At 36.5% G+C, this 23,368-nt stretch overlaps 2 long non-coding RNA genes across 2 annotated transcripts; both read left to right on the forward strand.

Moving 5' to 3' along the window:
* The first annotated feature begins 9,881 nt into the window (after positions 1-9,881).
* LOC130749492 (uncharacterized) lies at positions 9,882-10,437 on the forward strand. Its single transcript, XR_009022937.1, has 2 exons — positions 9,882-10,029; positions 10,138-10,437. It is a non-coding gene; the product is annotated as an uncharacterized LOC130749492 (long non-coding RNA).
* A 7,466-nt stretch (positions 10,438-17,903) lies between these two features.
* Positions 17,904-18,506, forward strand: LOC130709535 (uncharacterized). The gene is made up of 2 exons (XR_009010029.1): positions 17,904-18,010; positions 18,110-18,506. It is a non-coding gene; the product is annotated as an uncharacterized LOC130709535 (long non-coding RNA).
* Positions 18,507-23,368: the final 4,862 nt, after the last annotated feature.

Consider the following 23,368-nt stretch of genomic DNA (forward strand, 5'->3'; position numbering starts at 1 on the left):
TAAGTTGTCATTTTTTCCTCACCGGTTGTCGGAGTCGAAAATATATGTATGATTTGAGTATACATGTGAGTGATTTATTTATATAGAGATATACTATAGAGGCAATTTAATGTAGGTAGCTAAATAGTCTTTAAACATTAAACATTTTAATCAGTTTCTAAAGTAACAATACTGCCACATGATTGTATAATGAAGGTTTATTACTGAGTTGAATAGCCTTAGTTCCTAAAGCTGTTACCAAATGGTTCACCGTTCACATCATGTGTTCTAGAAATGTGTTCTTTTAATAGCTTTCTTTTACATAATGCAGGTTACGACCTTTTGATAGCCTTTTTTTTTTTTCAAAATGTTGGACATGGAAGCTGTTACCAAATAGTTTTTTTTTTTTTTTTACATAATGCAGGTTATGGAAATTGTTACAAAATACTAAGTGGAATAGCCTTTTGTTGAACTTCATTGCTTCATGCGTCATTAAAAAACAAAAATAATTAAGATAGAAATAATAACACGAGTGTTTGATACAAAGCTTTTCACACTTTAATATCATGAGTATGCAATCTTTACTAATGTAATTAATACAATGGTTCAAGTGTGCTTTACATATATATATATATAGAAGATTATATTCCAACAATTTATATAATTAATTTGCAGGGTTAATGGTCGAATTAATCCCTGATTTTGTAAGTAAGTTTAATTTTAGTCTTTTGATGAAAAAATGATGTTTAGTATGAGAGGAGTGTTCTCTCTCTAAATATACCACTTGACATGAATTTTTATTTAAGTTTTACATGAAAGATTGCACTTGAGATCACATTTACATGCAAGATTGTGCCAAACAACACACACAGTGTGAAGCACAGTTGATCTTGGAAAACTATCCAATTAATCTCCACACTGAAAATGATATGTAAAAACATCAATAGAAAATAATTACAATCAGTAAATACGTCATTGTAGTATTCCATATATATCAATACAGATCTATATTCTATCAAAATAATTAGTATGTTATTCGAATTAAAATCCCCCGTGCATACACGGGTAAACGGGCTAAATACTAGTTGGTATAGAATAAAGGGAAGTTGCTTTTTCTGCTTTTGCTCTCTAAATTTTCTCTCTTTATTTTTGCTTCTTGCTAGCTGTGGATTTTAGTCTTTGCTTTTCTTTTTGTCAATTTTATAGGAAAACATTTACGCATAAAAGCTTTGGATTTAATTTGTTGAACAATTTTCTTCAACACATTACTACATGAAAAGGGCTCATTACTGTCGGCTGAAAACCGACGCTAACAAGCAAAAAACCAACACTATAGTCATTTTAGGTCGGCGTCACGGTCGACGTTAAAAGGCTTAAACCTAACACATGCCACGACAAACGATAACATGTAAATGTTAGCATCGATCAAATAGAACGATCCTTATAATTACACTGTAGCGTTCGCTAAACCGACTCTAGTCCATTTTTATTTGATACTATTAGTGTCGGCAATGCTACTTTGAATAGAAGCTTTTTTTTTTGTTTTGGCATCGATCATAGGCTGACGATCAATGGCAACATTTCAGGGTTCGATTTTTTTTTTTTCATTTATTTCTGTTTCGCAACCCGCTGCAAATTGCACATATATATATAGCCATACTGACCTTTCACATTGTTCATCAATTCTAAACACTTTAAAAATTAACTCAACTGTAAGAAAATTGAATACAAATTAATTAACGGACATATATCAAGAATCAAATTCAAAACAATTTTGTAAATAAAAGTTATAGTATTCAAGAACAATATTCAAAAAGAGAATAATTTTTTTTTTACATATCGCCATGACGATGAGCGAGGCCTGGTTACTCTCGTCCTGCTCCAATGACCTTGTAAAGGAACCTGGCTAGAGTCAGTGGATGTCATATGCGTGAACCTTCCAATGACATGAAATTATCCACCTCAGTAAAGGCATTTGCGGCCTTATGTTTGGCCTCATCAGAAGCATCAGCCTCGGTAGCTGCAACCCTTTGGTGAGCTGCAATAGCCCTTCGATTTCCTGCAATAGTTTTACCTATGACAATACTGGTTCCTGGCTTAGGTGTGCAGATTTAGCTTCGTAACTCCGCTACCTCTCCCCAGTACTTTCCTGTAAAGGAGATGACACCCAGCCTGACGTTGGATAACAAGTCTTTTGTGCCTTATAAACCACCATGAGTCATACCCCACAAACTCCGATCCTTCCTTAGATGAAGCTTTGTAGCTTCGTCCACGGTGAAGGGGTGATGCTAAATCCCTCACTGGGCCGATCAGGATGGATCTCCTTCCGTTTCTAAAGATTTTAGTCGGGAATTAGGTAAACATAAAGCAATTTAGTAAAGGAGTACTAAAGAAAACATGATGAACTACTTTCATGTGTCCTCTTAGATCAGTTTTCCACCTATCCTCCAGTCTTCCGATCATGTGTGTCTAGAGAAAAATATCATCGGGAGCATAACTAAAACAATATATAATTAATTTAGTAGATTCTACATATTAAATTTAGAAGAAAGTACAACTGATCTATGTCATTTTTAAGAAATTAAAAAGTAAATGTGAAGTCAATCTTTAAAGAAAAAAAATTAAATTGATACCTAAAATCCACCCAGACCTAAAGATATATAGAATAAGAAGAAAAAATTAAGTGATATGACGAGTAATGTAATAAAAAAAGAACGAAATATGAGGAGAATTTAGGTGGAAATGAGATGAAGAGATTTTTTTTCTTTCTAAATAACTAATTTTTTAATTCTGAAATTTCAACTTTAGAAGGAAAACAAGTTTTATTCTGGAACTTAGTTTTCGAAGGGAAATTATATATGTGTGAAAGAAATATGTAGGTAATATTTTTATATAAGGATATTTGGGAATATAAAAAAACAGGGTTTGTAAAAAATAATTGAAGAATGTGCTAGAAGTAATACCCTATTATGAAGCTTATTAAAAAATACCCTATTTTGAAAGAGAGGCACTATTTTGAGATTTAACTTCCGAAAGAGTATTATAAAGATAATTTGAGAAGATACTTTTTAGGGTAGGTAAATATTACTTTTGGAGTGTGTAAAATATAATCACTTTAAATTATATGAATAGAGTAGCTCAGATTAAGTGTGAAAGAAAAATGCAAAAGGAATACATTTTAGAGTACAAGATAGTGTTTGGACAAGATATTTGACATTAGATGCGAATTTTGCAAAAGAAAATAGGGAGTGTCGATTAGAATTGTTGGCTAATACTTGTTTGAACATGTCGATGAAGGTCATTCCTAAGGTAATATTGATGATATTTTCCTATGTCCACATTGTTTAAGGCATTAAAGTAGCCAAATTGTCTTACACTACATATATACACACTAATTATGTTGTGCCCATTCATTTCGCACCAACAAATCTACCATCAAATACATTTAGCAAACAATGGCTAATTCCTCTGCTCCTACATTCTACACCATGTTTCTGTTCATCTGCTTTGCCCTGCTCCTATTCTCTACATCGGGTATAAACAACAAATGAGCTAATTAATGAAGTAACAATTGCAGTGACATGTATTCTCATTGTTTTCTAAATTAAACTCTAATGATTTTATTAATTGTTGTGCAGAGGTGGAAGCACAATTTTGTGAAAAGCCTAGCACAGCCGAAACAGGGAACGGTTGTGTAGCCTCAGTGTCAAACAACCACTTATCCCAAAAGCTTAAGCTGTTGGGTAAGGACCACTTTAATGGTTTTATATTATATTCTAACACGCCCCCTCGCGCAAGAGCCCTTTGGGCTTGAAGCGTGGATAACTGCACAGGCTCACCTACCATATGCTTAATTAAATTCCACTTTTTAATTAGAAAGTGAGGGGAGCAAAGATCGAACTCTAGACCTCTCGGCCATAGAGGCTCTGATACCATGTCAAATAACCACTTAATCCCAAAAGCTTAAGCTGATAGGTAAGGGTCACATCAATGATTTTATATTATATTCTAACACGCCCCGTGGTATCAGAGCAAGGTCATGGGTTCGAATCCCCCGGCCAACACTAGGGGGGAGATTGTTGGATTTATTAATCCAGCGACACCCTTAGGATTCGATGGGCTTAACATCCCACCCCATGGCGCTTAACATCGCAGCCCCTTGAGGACTCTGTGCTATAAGGAAATAAAGTTGCGCCCTCACTAACAGCAATTGCTTTTGGCGTAGTGGTAAGCGCTTGATCCAATAAATGGTATCAGAGCCAATGGTTGTTTGACCATGGGCCTTGACCTCTATCCTAGATCCATTTGTTGTGGAGACCTCCCATATTTGGGCCACCCGTTTTATTCCACGCTCCAGATGTTCTACACTGGGCGTGAGGGGTGTGTTAGAGTCCCACATTGGCTAGAGATGTGGCCAAGCAATTGCTTATATATGGTTGTGCAAACCTTAACTCTTGAGCTAGCTTTTGGGTTGAGTTAGGCCTCCTTCACTCAGGAGAGGGAAACTGCTCAAATCACTGCGTCAACGTCGAACACGCATCTTTCGGTTTTTGTATGGGTCATGGCTCTGGTTACGAATGCCATTGCTTCTTCTTCTACTAAACACTTCATGCAGTTTCGTCCTTTCCCATTTCTGATTTCCTGTAAAATAAAGTAACGGAAATGAACAATTTGTAGTATAGAATAAAGGGAAGTTGTTGTTCTTAAGATTTCACCATTAAATACATATATATATGGTCAAAGAAATCTCCATAAAAGTAATGTAAATAAAACTTTATATGATATATCTACAACATCTATCATGTGAAATCAATAAGAATCATGGTGGGCTTGGAATTCGTGACATGGAACATGCAAATTCAGCCCTGCTAGGTAAGGCAGTGTGGAGCTTGTTAGAAAAACCTGGGAAATTGTGGGTTCCAGTTATGACAGATAAATACCTAACCAATACGCCGTTGATGCAGGTTCAACAGGTTCAAAACGCTTCCCCGGTTTGGAAAGGGATTTTAAAAGCGCGAGATAGATTGAGCGAGGGTTTCAATTTCAGAATGGGGAATGGTGCAACGTCCGTGTGGTATGCGGATTGGAGTGGTTTGGGGAAGTTAGCGACCCTCGTACCGTTTGTGAACATTGCAGATACTCAACTTGTTTTGAGAGACCTAGTTAGGAACGAACAATGGGTGTTAGATCAGGTCTATACTCCCTTGCCTGACCAGGCTTTGCTTAGGCTACAGAAGGTTAAGCCACAGGTGATCGAGAGCCAACGCGACGGCTGGGTCTGGGAACCGGGGAATACAGGTCGATATACAGTTAAAGAGGCTTATGAATGGCTAAATGCTAGTCATAGAGACAAGTCTGGTGGGCGAAAGTTTGGTTGGATTTGGAAGCTGGAAGCTCCTGAAAAAGTGCGCCTTTTTCATTTGGCAAGCAATGAATGAAGCGCAGCCAACAAATAACCACCGTTTTAGTTGTCATATTTCAGCGTCTGCAGCGTGTCAGGGGTGCTCTAGCCAGGTGGAAGACGTTGCTCACTGTCTGAGAGGGTGCCCGCATGCTATGGAGATTTGGATTCGTTTAGGAGCTTACTCCTGGAGCGGTTTCACGCACGTTAATACAGGGATGCGGATTGAAACTCTGTCGCGGGGTGTTCATGGAACTTTGTTTTTAGCAGCGCTTTGGGGAATATGGAAGTGGCGAAATTCTAGAACGTTTGATGATGCTCCTTGGTCGGTTCAAGAGGCTCTGAGGAGAGTCCAGCATGATTATGAGGAGTTTAGGCTGTGCAGGAAGGGCGGAGCAGTTTCTGAGGTAGGAGAATTCGCGACTTTGAGGTGGGAGTGTCCACCGCTAGGAATGATGAAGCTCAACACAGATGGGAGCTATCGAGACATGGAAGATAGTATGGGAACCGGTGGAGTGTTGCGCGATGAGCATGGCCATTGGGTGTGTGGTTTCTCCTCTCAGTTGCGTGGCGGGAATGCGTTCCTAGCAGATGTCATGGCTATGCGGAATGGATTGAACTTGGCTTGGAACAGAGGTATTCGCAATCTGATTTGTGAGTGTGACTGCAAAGAACTGTTGGAAGCCATTAGAAATCAGGATACAATAAGGTTTGTAGAGGATCTACAGTAAATTGTGATGTAGCTGGGAAGGAATTGGAGGGTTGAGGTCAGGTACACTCCAAGGCAGTGTAACAAGCCAGCTGATTTCCTTGCTAAATATTTTTCGTCGCCGGCGCCATTAACAGTCATGGAGATGGGTTGCCCGGATGTGCAGACTTTGCTCCTGCGTGATTTAGTCGGTTTTAGCTAGTTTGTTGTCTTTGTTTAGTTTTCCAATGTATCGAAAAAAAAAAATAAGAATCAAGAAGAAGAGACTGGTCTTCCAAATCAACAACCGTGCGGTCAAAAAAGTCCCTTAGGTTTCTCTTTATTTTCTCTAATAATAGGATGCCAGAAAAATGGGATCACTTAGGCGCATGATTTGGGGACAATGACCTTATTTATAGATAATAAAAATGCATATCTTTATTCCTATTTTAACTCATCACTAACTGACTAAAGCATAAATATATTTAAGTCTCTACACATGAAAGACCTAATTAATAAAAAAACAATATTAGTTCAATAAATCATAGAATGTCACATTTAATGAGAATCTCACATTTATTATTAACCTATTAACTAATAGGAGAAAAATGAAATGTTACAAGGGTATTAAATATTAACTTTTAAAAAAAAAGAAAGTATTGTTATATATCATCCGAACTGGGCAAACCACACCCTAAACAAAGGGAGAAAAGGCGAGGTAAGTAAAAAGAAGTGAACAAAAACCTCCAAGGAACAAAAAAGACAGCCCACCAACCGGCAACCACTCAAGAAAAATCCACAAGACCCAACACACAAGAGAGGAGCGCCTAAAGAGATCCTAAAAAATATAACACAGACTATGGCTAGCAGACCAAAAAGACTTCCAGAGACATGTAATCCATAGCGAACAACATCTTGTAACTCATCCATATAGCATGGGATTCATAGAACGCAAATGCTTTTGACCGAAAAAAAAAAGAACGCAAATGCTTAGTTAAGTTTGAAACTGCTCCATCGTGAGTCCCCTTCAAAAGAACACCTAGTTACTTTCCTTGAATCCAAATACGATTAGCTCTCGCCTACGCGCATGGAGAGTCATCGACCTCAGGAAGAATCGGCGGATTAGAAAAATCCTCTCCCTGCACTTCCTTCTGTGACACCATCCCTAAACCCAACGTCTCCATAGATACCACCCATTGATTTTCGATCCTACACACAATAGTTTCATGGGACAACTTCTCTTTCTATGAACACTAGATCCATAGTTATCTAAAGGAAACACCCCAAGACCAGCTACTTCACCATAGCTCTTAGAAGGCTCCACTGAAAGAACCTCACATAGAAGCAGAGGCTGGATCCGAGAGGGTCCAATCATATTAGCTTCAATACACGAAATCCTCGAGCTCGAAGGAGAAGAGAAAACCTCAAGATCAAGATCATTCAGAGACCACTCTACATAAGCCATGTGACGCAAAGAGAAAGACCACAGAGTGTCCATCCCAAGAAAAGTAGGCCACAAAGGCAAAACCAGAGAGATGAAGATGGAATCAGGCCATGAAATCCACCATAACAAGTCACAGAAGAAAAACACAAGGTTAAAGAAGCAATACAAATCCTCGAAAGAGGGAACAAAAACATACCTACAATCTTCATCTAACAACCAAGGAAACAAAGGAACCAATTTATTCTCCTCTATACAACCCATGTCTAAGGTACTAGAGAACATAGGATTTGTCAAAAAAGACGTGGTCATCCGACCCGCTCCTTACCCGATGACTGCCTTAACCCGCCGAGACCAAGACAAAATGTCTGGGAAGTACAAAACCTCATATGGAATAAAATTTCCCCAATCGCATAAGCTCTAGATATCCTCAACCATCTTCTCCCCAACTGTAAAAAAAAGCTACAAAGTTGGACCAAGCACCTTCCCCACAAAAACGTCCGACCAAGATTTTGTAGGCACACCATAACCGTCTCCTCTACTCAGCCTGAGCTGCGTCTCTGACTTTGTTATTTTCTTCACGGAAGCCCGAACTGACGGATAAAGCTGTGAAAGCCGAAACTGAGCCAAGGAAACAAATAAAGTTGCACCCGCAATATTGAGCTCATTCAGAGATCGAATTTCCGAGAGAGCATGATTCGTTCAAGTGAATCTAACAAACCCAAAACAAAATCATCTTCTCTGTTTCCACGGATGTTGCACAAAGACCTTCGTTAGTCTGCCAAGATGCTCGAAGAGGCCTCTCACCCTATGGTAACCCACCTAGTGCAAAATGCCATCAACAAACAGAGTTGTGACTGACACTTCCGAGGAATTTGAGGCAAGAACTGCTCCCATGCCCAACAACCTCGCCATCGTTCAAATCCCTCGAGATCCGCTCCCAAAACCTTAAGACATTAGGTCATTATTGTCTGCTGGGGGAAGACATGGGAGCCCATAGGCCGAGGACCAAGACACTAAGAGATATCGACGCCTCATCTTAACCCAAAACCTTAATACATTAGGTTTATGGGTCGCATCTCTTATAAAGTCTTCTTCTCAAACATACTTAGCCAATGTGGGACTTCAACTCACACTTAAATTATCAACACCGTCGCTTGGTCTTCTCACTGAGAGATCCTTGATGAGTGCAAACAAACTGGGTCACATAGTCTCCTTCTCTTATCACGTCCCAGGCTGCTCCTCCATTGTTATCTTTTTGTTCCCTTGGATCCTCGTCGTCTCCTTCTAGAGCAGAACTAGAGCCCATCGTCGCGCCTCCTCTCAGTGATTCTTGCGCCGCCTTTGAGGCTTTGAGTGTCCTACTTGCCGTGAAACCTTGGAGAGGGTGAGGAGAAGCTGATAAGCTAGCTGAAAGCTGAAAAGCTAGCTGAAAGCTTATAAGCTAGCTGATAGCTGAAAGCTGATAAGCCAGCTGAAAGTTGAAAGGCTACGTGATTGAAAAAAAAGTGTTTGGTAAAACTAGTTGTTAAGCAAGGTGAAATTGTAAAATGACATACTTGTATAACTATTTTTATATTTAACATTACTTTATTTTCACATTAATACCTGTATGATATTAATATTAAAACTATTATCACTTTAAATATTTTTATTAACTCAAGTTATTTATCATCTTAAAAATATAATATTAATTTTTATTTATTTTTATTAATATAATATTTTTAATACTTGTGGTGCGCAGCGGTGCGGCGGGAATGGCGGTTGGAACTGCATACGTAAGTGTGAGGGGAAAATATGTTTAGTGTTTTTATAAATGTATAAGGGTAATGGTGGAATTTTAATAAAATAATAAGGATAAAAATGAGAATAAATTTAATAAGCTATAAGCTTTAAGCTACTGAAATAAGCTTCTTCACCAAACACTTTTGAAGAGTTTTTAAGCTAGTCAAATAAGCTTTAAGCTACTCAAATAAGTTATAAGCTAGCTGAAATGACATGCAAAACGTAGCCTAAAGTTGATTACCTAACATTAAATATTACTTTTGGGGTGTGAAAAAGTAACCCCTTTAAATTATATGAATAGAATATCTCAGATTAATGGTGAAAGAAAATAAATCTCAAACAAAATAGAAAAATACGGTGGAATAAATTTATGAGTACACGATAGTGTTCGGCCAAGATATCTGACATTAGATGCGCATTTTGCCTAAAAATAGGAAGTATCGATTAGAATTGGCTAATACTTCAAAGTTCAAACAAGTAGAGAAGCAAGACACGAACAAGTCGATGAAGCTTATCCCTAAGGTAGTATTAATTATGTTTTCCTATGTCCACATTGTTGAATGCATTAAAGTAGCTGAATTGTCTTACACTATATATACACACACAATTATATTGTGCCCATTCATTTCTCACCAACCATCAAACACATTTAGCAAACAATGGCTTCCTCTGCTCCTACATTCTACACCATGTTTCTGTTCCTCTGCTTTGCCCTGCTCCTATTCTCTACATCGGGTACAAACAACAAATGAACTAGCTAGTTAATGAAGTAACATATTGAATGATAAGTATTCACATTGTTTTCTTAATAAAACTCTAATGATTTTATTAATTCTTGTGCAGAGGTGGAAGCACAATTTTGTGAAAAGCCTAGCAGAGTCCAAACGCCAAGAAGGGATCGTTGTGTAGTTGGTGGAGATGGAAGCTGCTCAAAGGTGTGCGTCAACATCGAACATGCATATTTCGGTGTTTGTATGCGTCGTGGCTCTGGTTACGAATGTCATTGCTTCTTCCTCTGCTAAACACTTCAGTTCATTTCTGCTCATGCAGTGTGCTCCTTTAAAGTTTCCTATAAATAAAATAATGGAAATGAACAATTTGTATTATAGAATAGAATAAATGGAACTTGTTCTTGAGATTTCACTATTTACTACAGATATCGTCAAAGAAATCTCTATAAAAGTAGAGCAATTATTAATTATCCCTTAATAATTAGACAAAAAGGCTAACGATGTATTGAGAGTGATGATATATAATGTTGCACAAACTGTGCATTTGAACATAAGCACCATTGAAGAGTTTTCCTCCAAATCCATCATGACCAGATCATTTTACAAAAGCATTCTTTTTAGTTAACTGATGAATTAAATGAGATTCTCAAGACTTGACGATGCCATAGAAGACGAGTATATAGCTGGTCATAATTTCCTTTACAATATCTTGATAAACAGAATATTTCTTCAATTTTTATGTGCTGAAGATTGTTCTCTAATATTGATAAATGTTATCCCCAAATTGATCTTTTACAATTAATCCTATATGTCTAATTTCTTATGCAGCCACCTACCAAAATCTAGTCTCTGCCTCACTATCACTTTAAGTTGAAGATATTTGTTGGGGGGTATGAGTTTCACTCTCACCATTTTTAAGTAACTAGATAGATGTTATTGTTGGGAGAGGCCTTGGTTCTCATAAGCCCCTCTTTATTTTGTCTCTAGAACTTGTGTCTATCTTGATGAAAATGTTATTATGCATTTGGGATTGCTAAATGTGTATCTTATGTCTAGGAAATGTGCTACGGCACTAGATAAAAGTCATTATGCTTTTACTAAATAAAAGTCGAAATTTCAAAAAAAAAATAAAAAATGATAAGGTTACTACTGCGGTTTAAACCGTCGCCATATATGTAGAACACTTTGCAGCGGTTTAAACCGCCAAAAAAGTATACGATTTAATACTTCATTAACTCGCGTCGGTTGAGATCGATGCCCGTTATGTAGAACAAGTTGCAGGGGTTTTAACCGCCAAAAAAGTATATGATAAAATACTTTATTAACTCGCGTCGGTTGCAACCGACGATATGTTTAAGTTGTTCCTTTGCGGCGGTTTGACCGCCACTAAAATATAGCGCCGGTTTTTCTGGCGTTTGCTTAAAAACGACGTTAGGGTGACTAGCGGCACAAGAAACAATGATGGTTGGACAACCGACGGGAAACTTTTTTGCGGCCGTTTAAACTGCCGCTATTGACAAATCCAACCGCCGCTAAATAGCGCATTTTGGTGTAGTGAACTAGAATGAATTGAGATTACAATATATTTTCATTTCCCCGAATGATAGCTCAAGTGGTAAGAGTTAGGACACATATGGATTTGGGTAGGGAGGTTCGGGGTTCAATTTCCTGGAGGGTGTAATTAACTTTCCAATGGACATAAAAAAAAGATTACAATATATTTTCAAAAATGTTTCATGAACGACTAACAATAGTGACATTTTTGGTTAATCAGACTCATCAAACTCCAGCTTCATCTTTCTCTAGTTTGTCAAACCAAATTACTTCTTTGCTTCTTCAGTACTTAACTAGGATGTTCTAAGTATAAAAAATGATGGACAAAGCCATAGGGAGGAGGTTCGATCTTAATTTGTTCTCTAAGAAAATGCCTCAGGTAAATGACGAAGGTTGATCTTCTTGGAGTCCATGAAATTGTTGACGTGATCCCTAGCTCTTTCTTGTGGAAAAATAATTTTGCTCAACACTTTTTGAGGATATTCGGCCTTATTTAACACAATTTTTTTTGTAGAAAAGGAAATCTGTTGATTAAATACAGGTTCTTGAGGACATGGCCCTCAAGTAGGAGAATCAGAATCAATTCTCATATTGGAACCACCTCTCGATCCAAAGATCTGAATAACAGCAATACAATTTATCTCAACTAAAAGTATATTAATTAAGTTCAAGTAAAAAGATTTTGTAAGACTAAAGTTGATCTAAACATCCCAACATACAAAGCAACATATTCAAATCATGAATAGCGGAAGCTAAAATAAAGATCATGTTACATACCTTCAGACATTGTGAGAAATTGATGTTACGAAATGTTGTCTCCTTAGCTTTTCAAACTTGATGGTGTTGTTTTTCTGAAGAGAGGAGCTGACTTGGTGAACCAAAAAACAGAGAGCAGAAGTTTCTTTTTTATAGAGTTTTGTCCATCAGAAATCTCACTGCACGTGATGCAAATATCATAAATTTAACTTTTGTTGATAACATATAATTGTAATCATACCCTGAATGCCTCAAAGCAATCATGACATAAAGTCTCGTTCTTTTATACATCATTAAATTTTGTAATAGGCTTTCGATATTGTGACTGTATTAACATTAGCACATGGTGGAATGGATTGGGATACATTATTCGGGGTCAAGACAGGTAAGGCGAGAGGGTGGGTGGTGTTTATCCACCAACAATAACACCAATAGAAGAACTCCTCCGTCCAGACTTCTTAGAAAAAGTCTCGCTATTCGCAAGACCTTTCCCTCAACTAGGGTCACCTCCATCTAATGGATCGCGTGATGTCATATATATTAATTTTGATAAATTTTCAAATCAAATATATATAAAACATAATGATTTAATTAAAATATTTACAAACAACTATAACAATACATTAAATATGGTGGTTCTAAATATTAATGTTAAAATAAATTGTAATTTATTGACCTAAAGTTCATATGCAAATACAACAATCTTGGATAAGCAATCTGTAACATTGTAACTAAATGAATTAGAAAATTAAAAATTGCACTTAAAAGAAGTGTTGTTAAAATCCCGATCTGAATTCCAAGATTTTAGGACTTTACGATCTAAGAATTGGATCTCACCGAGATCCCGATCCGCGAAGCAAGGATCCCTCAAATCCCAATTTTGTGATCGAAGAGAGAGAGCTTCACACTTGGACTTTATATTTTAGGCCCATTTCAAACTCCCATTTACAAATTTCAAAAAAAGTCCAATTTCAGCCAAAACTCATAAAGTGACAGGTTTTTAATAAAAAAAAAAGTGATAATCCCTAATTGACAACTCCTAACTGTCTTTAAGTCTCAAATCATTGAACCAATACAGTAAACATGCCCCTTGGATTATGACTCTTATGTTATGAATTTATCATGTCATTGTATGTGAATTTTGAAGTGAACCATGAGCTATTTTTCTTATATATGCGAATTTTTATGTATATAGTTACATTCTTATTAGAATTTTAAAGGATCTATGATCCGGTCCCAATCCTAAGATTTACGATATTTTACCCCCTAAAAGGATCTCAATCCTGACAACATTGCTTAAAAGTAAATGAATTAAAAGAAAATATAACTTTTGAAAATTAACCCGTAGAAATGAAAGCCAAGTCTTCCCGAATGCCATGCTAACGAGACTTATATAGGTTAAATAAATATGGCCATTAGTGTCCGTTAAATGTTGATTAGCATCAATTAAGGTTGACTTTAAGCTCATCGACCACCTTAGAGTTGGCCTTGGATGCGTACCAGTGATCATGGGGTGAACCTACTTTTTTCTGTGAAGTTTGCGTCGGTCGAGGTTGACCCAAGTATTTTAGTGTACGATTTTAATGCACATGGCCTAAGGCATAGCGTCAGCTTTAACCAGCTTTAATGTGGGCACTGTACGCCAAGCAACACACCTTTATACTTAGCTCGGCCTATCCGACACAAGTCATTTACTGTACGGTTTCAATGCACATGGCCTGAGGCCTAGCGTCGGCTTTGACCAGCGTTAATGTGGCACAGTACGCCAAACAACACGACTTTATACTTAGCACCAGCCTGTACGACACTAACCATTATTGGTTTTCTACCCCACCCCCATTATAAGCCTTCTTCTTTCTTGTCTTCTTTATCTCTCAAACCCTACCACTAACTCATAATCTCTCTTCCTCCACCGGCCCATCCTCACCCTCTACCCATCGGTCACAACTCCTCCCACACGCCGCCCTCACCATCTTCCATCACCCTCCCCCTCAGCCCGTTCATCCCTCGACGCTCCCTTCCCGACCCTCTTCCTTTGGCCTTTGCCCCTCCGTCGCGCTCACCTCTTCCATATCACGCTTCCTCTGCCCCTCCCTCCTCCACCGCCCGCATCCCGACCTTTTTCCCTATGCCATTGGCCACTTTGTCCTCCACCGTCATCACCCTCTCCCTCAGCCCCTCCGTCATCCACCAAAGGATTAAGGACAGATCAAGGGTATGGACAGAGTAGCACCGATTAAGGGTGAAAGAATAAATTTCAAACAAGAAAGAAAAATGCAGTGGAATAAATTTAAGAGTACAAGATTGTGTTCGGCCAAGATATCTGACATTAGATGCCTATTTTGCCAAAATAATTGGGAGTATCGATTAGAATTTGTTAATACTTCAAACAAGAAGAGAAGCAAGACACGAACAAGTCGATGAAGCTTATCCCTAAAAGGTAATATTCATAAAGTTTTCCATTGTACACATTGTTGAAGGCAAAAATAGACGTATTGTATAGCATTACAAATATACACACAATTATATTGTGTCCATTCATTCCTCACCTACCATCAAATACATTTAGCAAACAATGGCTTCCTCTGCTCCTACATTCTACACCATGTTTCTGTTCCTCTGCTTTGCCCTGCTCCTATTCTCTACATCTGGTACAAACAACTAATGAAGTAACACATTCAATGATAAGTATTCAGTTTGTTTTATTAATAAAACTCTAATCATTTTATCAATTGTTGTGCAGAGGTGGAAGCACAATTTTGTCAAAAGCGTAGCAAAGTCCAAGCAGGAGGGAATAGTTGTGTGGTCGTTGGAAAGGGAAGCTGTTCAAATCAGTGCGTCATGGAGATGGTTACGAATGCCATTGCTTCTTCCAATGCAATTGAGTTCGTTTCTGCTCATGCAGTGTCCGGTTATGAAGTTTCCTATAAAATAAAATAAAATATAGTGTTATTAAATTGGAGTTGTTGTTAAGATTTCACCATTTTCTACGGATATAGTCAAAGAAATCTATACAAAAGTAGAGGTTGTGTAAAATATAGTGTTTAGGTGGTGGATGTATACACTGCTATTAAATTGTTGTGTATGAAAATAGCAATTTCTCAAATATTTGACACCTAATTTTTGTGTAATTATTTTACTGTTCTTTTAAAAAAGCAGCTAATAAGCACAACAGTACCTACCGTAGCATGACAAAGCCAGCAGTCGTGGAAAATAAAAATAAAAAACGAGAACAACCTAGGCTACTAGCTTACAAAGCAGACAAAAACAGCCAACATGATCATTTGAACAAAAAACACAGAAAGAAACTCTGCTTGAGTCTGATCTGTTTTCATAGCTTCAGAGCCATCACGAGGCAAACTTCAGACACTCTACGGAGGAAGAGTCGACTCTTGTTTAAGGTTAGAGCCTTTTCGGATAGGAATTTCAACGTTGTTGGTTGAAGCACATAGGGCAACCTTATCGGTAGGTTCCGACGTCTAGATATGTGTGGTCTACCCTTCGTGGAGATTACGGGGAACTTGTCGGGTATAAGAGGCCTTGATATCTCTTTCTCGAGTCCTTGTTTGTACTTATATTCATGAATGTAAGGTTATCTATTATTGGATAATTACTTTGCATTTGCTAGAGGATGTTTTGGGAAAAGAAAGACGTTTCAAATATATACCTGCATCTTTATGTTTTCAAAAGTTAATCAACATGTTCAATTTTCGCGCATAGTCACTGAGTAACTTCTGAAAATCGGGACGTTACAAGGAGCGGCTCGGGGCAGTTGAGGAGGGAGATGGCGGTGGACAAGAATAGAGAAAGGTAGGGTTTGTGAGAAAGATAGTTTTTGCAGAGGCAAGCTTATAAGGAAAGCTTGGCGGGAAAAAATATGAGACTTAGAGACGGCTGATTCGACTATATATTTCTTGCCCATGTCCTGGCTTGCCATACTCAGGATTTGCTTCGACTTCAACCACTACATAGGCCGCTGGACTTAGCGTCACTAAACAGCTGCTAGCTGCACCCAGGTTAGACAGTAAAATTGTCTATGATTTTAGGGGCGGTGTTAAAGCCAACACTACTTATCGGTGGTTGAGCCGCCACGAATTTTAAGTAAGTTTTTTTTTTTCAGTTTTCGTTTGTTTAACCAATAAAAATGTGTCAAATTTAGCGTTAGTGTTGTGGCCGACGCAAAGTTTGGAGGGGGGTTTTTTCTTTAGTAGCTGAGTTGTAATTCCTTCGTTTGTATTTTCTTTCCTTCTTATGTTTTTTCTCTCATCGCTTTATATTGGGTTGAAGTACCCCTTGTACTCCATTCAATATATTCTTTTGGCTTATAGAAAAAATGTATTTAACACTCAATTTAGATCTTCATGACGGAAAATCACATTTCATGGGAGCTGTTAGAGATGTGTTAGAGAAATAAATATGAGGAACTAGTAACTCTTTGTTTAGACTCCAGGCAAGACCCCTTGGAGAGAGTGGAAGAAAAAGTTCAGATGTAGACAATAATCACACATAATACAATAGAAAATAATTATAAAATCAAGGTTACTAGCTCTATGGTGATCCATGTTGAAAACAAGTTTATTCATATTCATATTTTACTACAAACATTTAGTGCATATTATTCATAATATGCTCCTTGTGAAGTAAAATTGATTTGTAGAGAAGTCTTCCAACATGTGAATTAAATTTTTCTTAATAACCAAAAAAATGATAAGTTTTTCTTAGTGTACTTAGACAAAGCCATAAAATTGTAGATATTTTAATGGGGTGAGGAAAGTCAGTAAACTTAGAATTTAAATTTCAAATATTCCGGCAAGGAATGGTTCCAAGAACCCGTTGAAGAGGGAGGAAAAGCTAATTCACTTAAACTTATGTAATCCTAAAGTAAATAAATTCTAATAATATCTAGAAAAATAATATAAAATGTAGAAAAATACTAATACCAAATAAAAACATTGAAATGCATAAAATAAGTCTAAAGTATCATAAAATAATAAAAACACCCTAAAAAATATATTAAACTACACGCAAATAAACTAGGATAATAGCTATAAATCTCGGGTCATCAGGTCTCCTTCCCGACCCTCTTCCCTTAGCCTTGGCCCCTCTATCGCGCTCACCCTCTTCCATGTCACGCTTACTCCGCATCCCTACGTTTTCCCCTATGCCATTGGCCACCCGTCCACCACCGTCATCACCCTCTCCCTCCGTCCTTATGTCATCCACCACCTGATTAAGGACATATCAAGGGTATGAATAGATTAGCACCGATTTAGGGTGAAAGAATGAATTTCAAACAAGAAAGAAAAATACAGTGGAATAAATATAAGAGTACAAGATAGTGTTCGGCCAAGATACATTAGATACCCATTTTGCAAAAAATTGAGAGTATACGATTAGAATTGGCTAATACTTCAAACAAGAAGAGAATCAAGTCACGAACAAGTCGATGAAGCTTATCCCTAAGGTAGTATTGAAAAAGTTTTCCATTGTACACATTGTTGAAGACAAAAATAGCCGAATTGTCTAGCATTACATATACACACACAATTATATTGTGCTCATACATTTCTCACCAACCACCAAATACATTTAGCAAACAATGGCTTCCTCTGCTCCTACATTCTACACCATGTTTCTGTTCCTCTGCTTTGCCCTCCTCTTATTCTCTACATCGGGTACAAATTAACAACTAATTAAACACATATTCAATGATATGTATTCACTTTGTTGTTCTTAATAAAACTCTAATCATGATTATATTAATTGTTGTGCAGAGGTGGAAGCACAATTTTGTGAAAAGCCTAGCAAAGTCCAAACAGGAGGGAATCGTTGTGTAGCCTCAGGAGAGGGAAGTTGTTCAGATCAGTGCGTCAACGTCGAAAAAGCAGTTTCCGGTGCTTGTATGCGTCATGGAGATGGTTACGAATGCCATTGCTTCTTCGTATGCTAAACACTTCAGTTCGTTTCCGCTCATGCAGTGTCCTCTTATAAAGTTTCCTATAAAATAAAATAATATAATGGAAAAGAAAACTTTGTAATATTTTCTACGAATATGGTTAAAGAAATCTCTACCAAAGCAGAGGGTGTGTAAAACACTCTTCCGGTGATGAATGTAAAAAGTGTTATATCAAATTGTAATGTATTAGCAATAAAAAATAGCAATTTCTCAAATATTTGACACGTAATTTTTGTGTAACTATTTTACAGTTATGTTTTCAAGTTACAATTTTACATAATTACGTGTTTAAAAATAAATTACATAATTACAAATCGTTTTTCATCTGAACCCCTCATTTAAAGCCAGGCTCGCCACTGGGTTTGTCTCCCTGTTGCAACCGGCTTTGGCAAGAGTACCGCCGAGCTGTTTGCTTCCTAAAAGATGTACCTAAACAGCTCCCATTAAGAAATCTATGTGGTTCAATTCATTAAGAAGCTTCCATGGATGATTTGGTTTGGAGTTCACCCATCCCATCGCAGAAGTAGAATCCCTTTCTATTACTATGTTCCTTAAGAGATATTGTTGACAAAAGATCAAAGCCTTCAAGATGGCTTGAACTTCAGCTTCGAAAGCCCATCCATAGCTCGTTTTTTTTTTTTTTTATAGAGAAGTAACCAATAATATGTGATTCGTGAAATCTCTGATGACTCCCCTAACTCTAGAAGCTCCTAGGTTCCCTTGAGAAGCACCAATATTGACATTGAATCTTAGAATGCCGCGAGAAGGTGGAGACCATACTGCTCCTCGATGCCCAATTTCCAGTTTCCTAACTTTAATCTTGCAAAGAATTTATCAGTGCTGTATGGGCAATCTTTCCATATAACTTTTATCCACCAACTAATTCTCATCATATGTAAATCCAAGACCCCCTGGTAGAAGACATTCTTACCTCTAAAAACCATTGCATTCCACATTGACCACACAAGAGAGTAAGAAATTAAGCTCCAAAGCAACGGTACGTTCTGTTTAGGCTCCCAATGATTTCCAGTCCAATGCTAGTGAAGATAATTTACCTTATCATATGATACACATATAAATACTTACGAGTGTGCTATGTTACACACATAAATATACTTCCTACGTACACTTATTTTGGAAGTTGAGCCTACATAAATACTTATGAGTGTGCTATGTTACTCCCAAAGCTTGCACGCTATGTTTGTATGTTTGTGGTTGGGCGGTCGGCGACCGCCAAACGATGGACAATGATTAAATCACGTACTATCTGGCGACGAGGAGAGCTTTATGGAGGAGGAGTCGACTCTTGTTTAAGGCTAGAGCCTTTTTATATAGGAAGCTCACCGTTTTTGGTTGAAGCATGTAGGGCAACATTATGAGTCTGTTTACTTCTAAGGGTAGGTTCCGACGTCTAGTTGTGGTCTTGTCTACCCTGCGTGGAGATTACAGGAAACTTGTCGGGCATAGGCAGCCTTGATATCTCTTTACTCGAGTCCTTGTTTGTACTTATATTCGTGGATTTAAGGTTATTTATTATAGGGTAATTATTATACATTTGTTAGAGCATGTTTTGGGAAAAGAAAAAAAGACATTTCAAATATATATATATATATATATATATATATATATACCTGCATCTTTATGTTTTCAAAAGTTAATCAGCATGTTCAGTTTTCGCGCTTAGTCACTAAGTAACCTCTGAAAATCATGACATTACAAGGAGTGGCTCGAGGCAGTTGGGGAGGGTGATAGCGGTGGACGAGAATAGAGAAAGGTAGGATTTGTAAGAAATATTGTTTTGGCAGAGACAAGTTTATAAGGAAAGCTTGGCAGAGAAAAATATGAGACTTAGCGTCGGCTGATTCGACTATATATTTCTCGCCCATGTCCTGGCTTGCATTACACAGGATTTGCTTTGGCTACACAGGCTACTAGACTTAGCGTCACAAAAACTGCCACCAAGTTAGACGTTAAAATTGTCTGTGATTTTAGGGGCGGTGTTAATGTTAACGAAAGCTAACTTATTTAAAGCCAACACTACTTATTGGCGTTCGAGCCACTGCAAATTTTAAACAAGTGTATTTTTTTTCATTTTTCGTTAGTTGAGCCAATACAAATGTGCCAAATTTAGTGTCAAAATTTGGATGCTAAATTAAACACTTTAGTGTATATTATATTATAAATAAGTATTTAACACTCAATTTATATCTTCATGACGCAAAATCACATTCCATGGGAGTTGTTAGAGATGTGTTAGAGAAATAGAATATGAGGAACGTAACTAGTAACTCTTTGTTTAGACTCCAGGCAAGACCCCTTGGAGAGAGTGGAAGAGCAAGTTCAGATGTACATAATAATCACACATAACACAATAGAAAATAATTATAAAATCAAGGTTACTCTATGGTGGTCCATGTTGAAAACAAGTTTATTCATATTCATATTTTACTACAAACATTTAGTGCATATTATTCATAATATGCTCCTTGTGCAGTAAAATTAATTTGTAGAGAAGTCTTCCAACATGTGAATTAAATTTTTCTTAAAAACCAAAAAAAATGATAAGTTTTTCTTAGTGTACTTAGACAAAGCCATAAAATTGTAGATATTTTAATGGGGTGAGGAAAATCAGTAAACTTAGAATTTAAATTTCAATATTCCGGCAAGGAATGGTTCCAAGAACCCGTTGAAGAGGGTGGAAAAGCAAATTCACTTAAACTCATGTAATCCTAAATTAAAGTAAATAAATCCTAATAATATCTAGAAAAATAATATGAAATGTAGAAAAATACTAACACTAATATAAATACAAGGGAGTCTGCACCTAGCAGAGCATCCCCATCAGACTATTTCTCATATCTCTCTTCTCTTTTCTCTCTTACTTGCTACGCTTTATTCACAACACGTTATCAGCACGATAGTCGCTTCATAATTCATAATTCCTAAGTGAATCACTTCCAGAGTAAGTACCACATCCATGTGGAAGGTTATAATTTTACAAAAAAAAAAATTCTTCTTCTTCTTTCTTCTCATTCTTCTTCGAATCATTTATTTATGAGTCCAGAAGTACCATAGTACTAAGCATGAATCCTGAAGATTCATATCCTTACGGTCCAGGAGTACTGTAATTGAATTATTTTGCATGAATCAGGAAGATTCATAGCCTTACAGTCCAGAAGCACTGTAATTGAATTATTATGCATGAATCAGGAAGATTCATAGCCTTACAGTCCGGAAGCACTGTAGTTGAATTATTTTGAAAGAATCATGAAGATTCATAGCCTAGATTCATAGCCTATGTGTCCAAAAGTACCGTCGTTGATTTTTTTACCTTACGAATCCTGAAGATTCATAACCTACGAGTCCAGAAGTACCGTAGTTGATTTTTACAATACGAATCCTGAAGATTTGTAACCTACGAGTCTGGAAGTACCGTAGTAGAATTTTTAAAATATGAATCATGAAGATTTGTATCCTACGAATCCATAAGAATTGTATTGAGATATATTCTCTTTGAGCTATGAGTCCTGAAGTACCATAGCATGAATACACAAAGAACATTTCTTGGAGAACTAGAAATTTATATGAATATTAAATCCCAAAAAGATTCAATCGATTTATTGGATACGTTTGAGAGAAATTATTCTATGATTTAGTTGACTTGATCATTCTTCATTCCTTCATTGATGTGAATGAAATATTATTGAATCTTGCCACCTGAAGTGGAAGAGATAAAGAAAGGTCATGAGATATGGGAAGAGATCAAGAAAAGATTCATAAAATATATTATATTATTAAATTGATCTCTTTATTGAATTTACTACTTTTCATATGATTTGTTACATAAATTCTCTTATGATAATTGATTTGTGAAATACTATCTTCTAATTAAATCTTTTTTAGATCACGGTTGTATTTTTATTGGTGTCAATATCAGTTTTTTCTTTCTCCGTGAAAATTTTATGCTTATATAATCATACATTTAATTTCTGTTATAATTAATTTAAATTCAATTAAAATTATATATATATATATTTAAAAGAGATATGATCATGATGAGTTTATTTTTATCTTCAATAAAGTGGATATGGTTCCTAAATAAATAAATAAAAATTTACATGAGTTGTGCTTTTTCCAGTCTTTTCATTATAATAACTGATTAATTTTTTTTAGTAAAAATGCAGAACATTGCAAAACTTGAATTATGGCTAGATAATATGGGAAGAGTTAATCTAATATCAATTGATTTTGTGACTCTTAATAAAATTAGAATTTAAAGTTTTTTTAATATGTGTAAATATTTATGAGATCATGAACAGAGTATTTTAGGAATAAATCTATGGGTTTGTGATAAAATTATTGTAGTTATTTATAAACAAATTTATTTACATATATTTGGACTTCCTTCTTGTATCATAAAGGAATAATTAAACAAACTTAGCCTTTTGAAATAAATAAAAGAAGAAGACTCTATAGTCTTTTGTCAATATTTATATTGTAGTTCCTGAAGAACTATATCGTTATCATTATAAATGATCAAGTTGATTGAAAGACATGTGTCTATCATGTAAGCTACAGAAGTAGCTATATTAAGGAAGGATTGAGATATTTCCTGAAGTGAATATTTCAACAAACATGGCAAAAGTTGTGATCATTTAGATCAACGCATGGTCAAATGTCCCTGAAGGACATCCAATGGCATATATGGTATTGTTTCATGAAATGAAACTTTTGTGGTGGCTCTCTAGAAGAAGCCTATGAAATTTCAAAGCAATATCTTAAAATGGATCATTGACACTCTTGAAAAGATCTATTGATCAATAATCTTATATTTTCTTTTGAAGAAACAACCCCAAATGCGGTTGCAATCCTAAAAATGGTATTTGAATTAATGGTTGATGTGACCATGATAACGACTCCTCATATCGAAAGTCTTCTTGACACAATGTGGTGGTCAGACAACATGTCCTATTGACACGGTGATGAAGCGAATTGCAGTGCAATTGCTAATAGTTTGTTGATGGGGAGCATAATAATATGGTTGTGACTCACACTTAGGGGGAGAATGTTGAGAATT

Source organism: Lotus japonicus, chromosome 3 (assembly GCF_012489685.1).
Source record: "Lotus japonicus ecotype B-129 chromosome 3, LjGifu_v1.2".
Lineage (NCBI taxonomy): Eukaryota > Viridiplantae > Streptophyta > Magnoliopsida > Fabales > Fabaceae > Lotus > Lotus japonicus.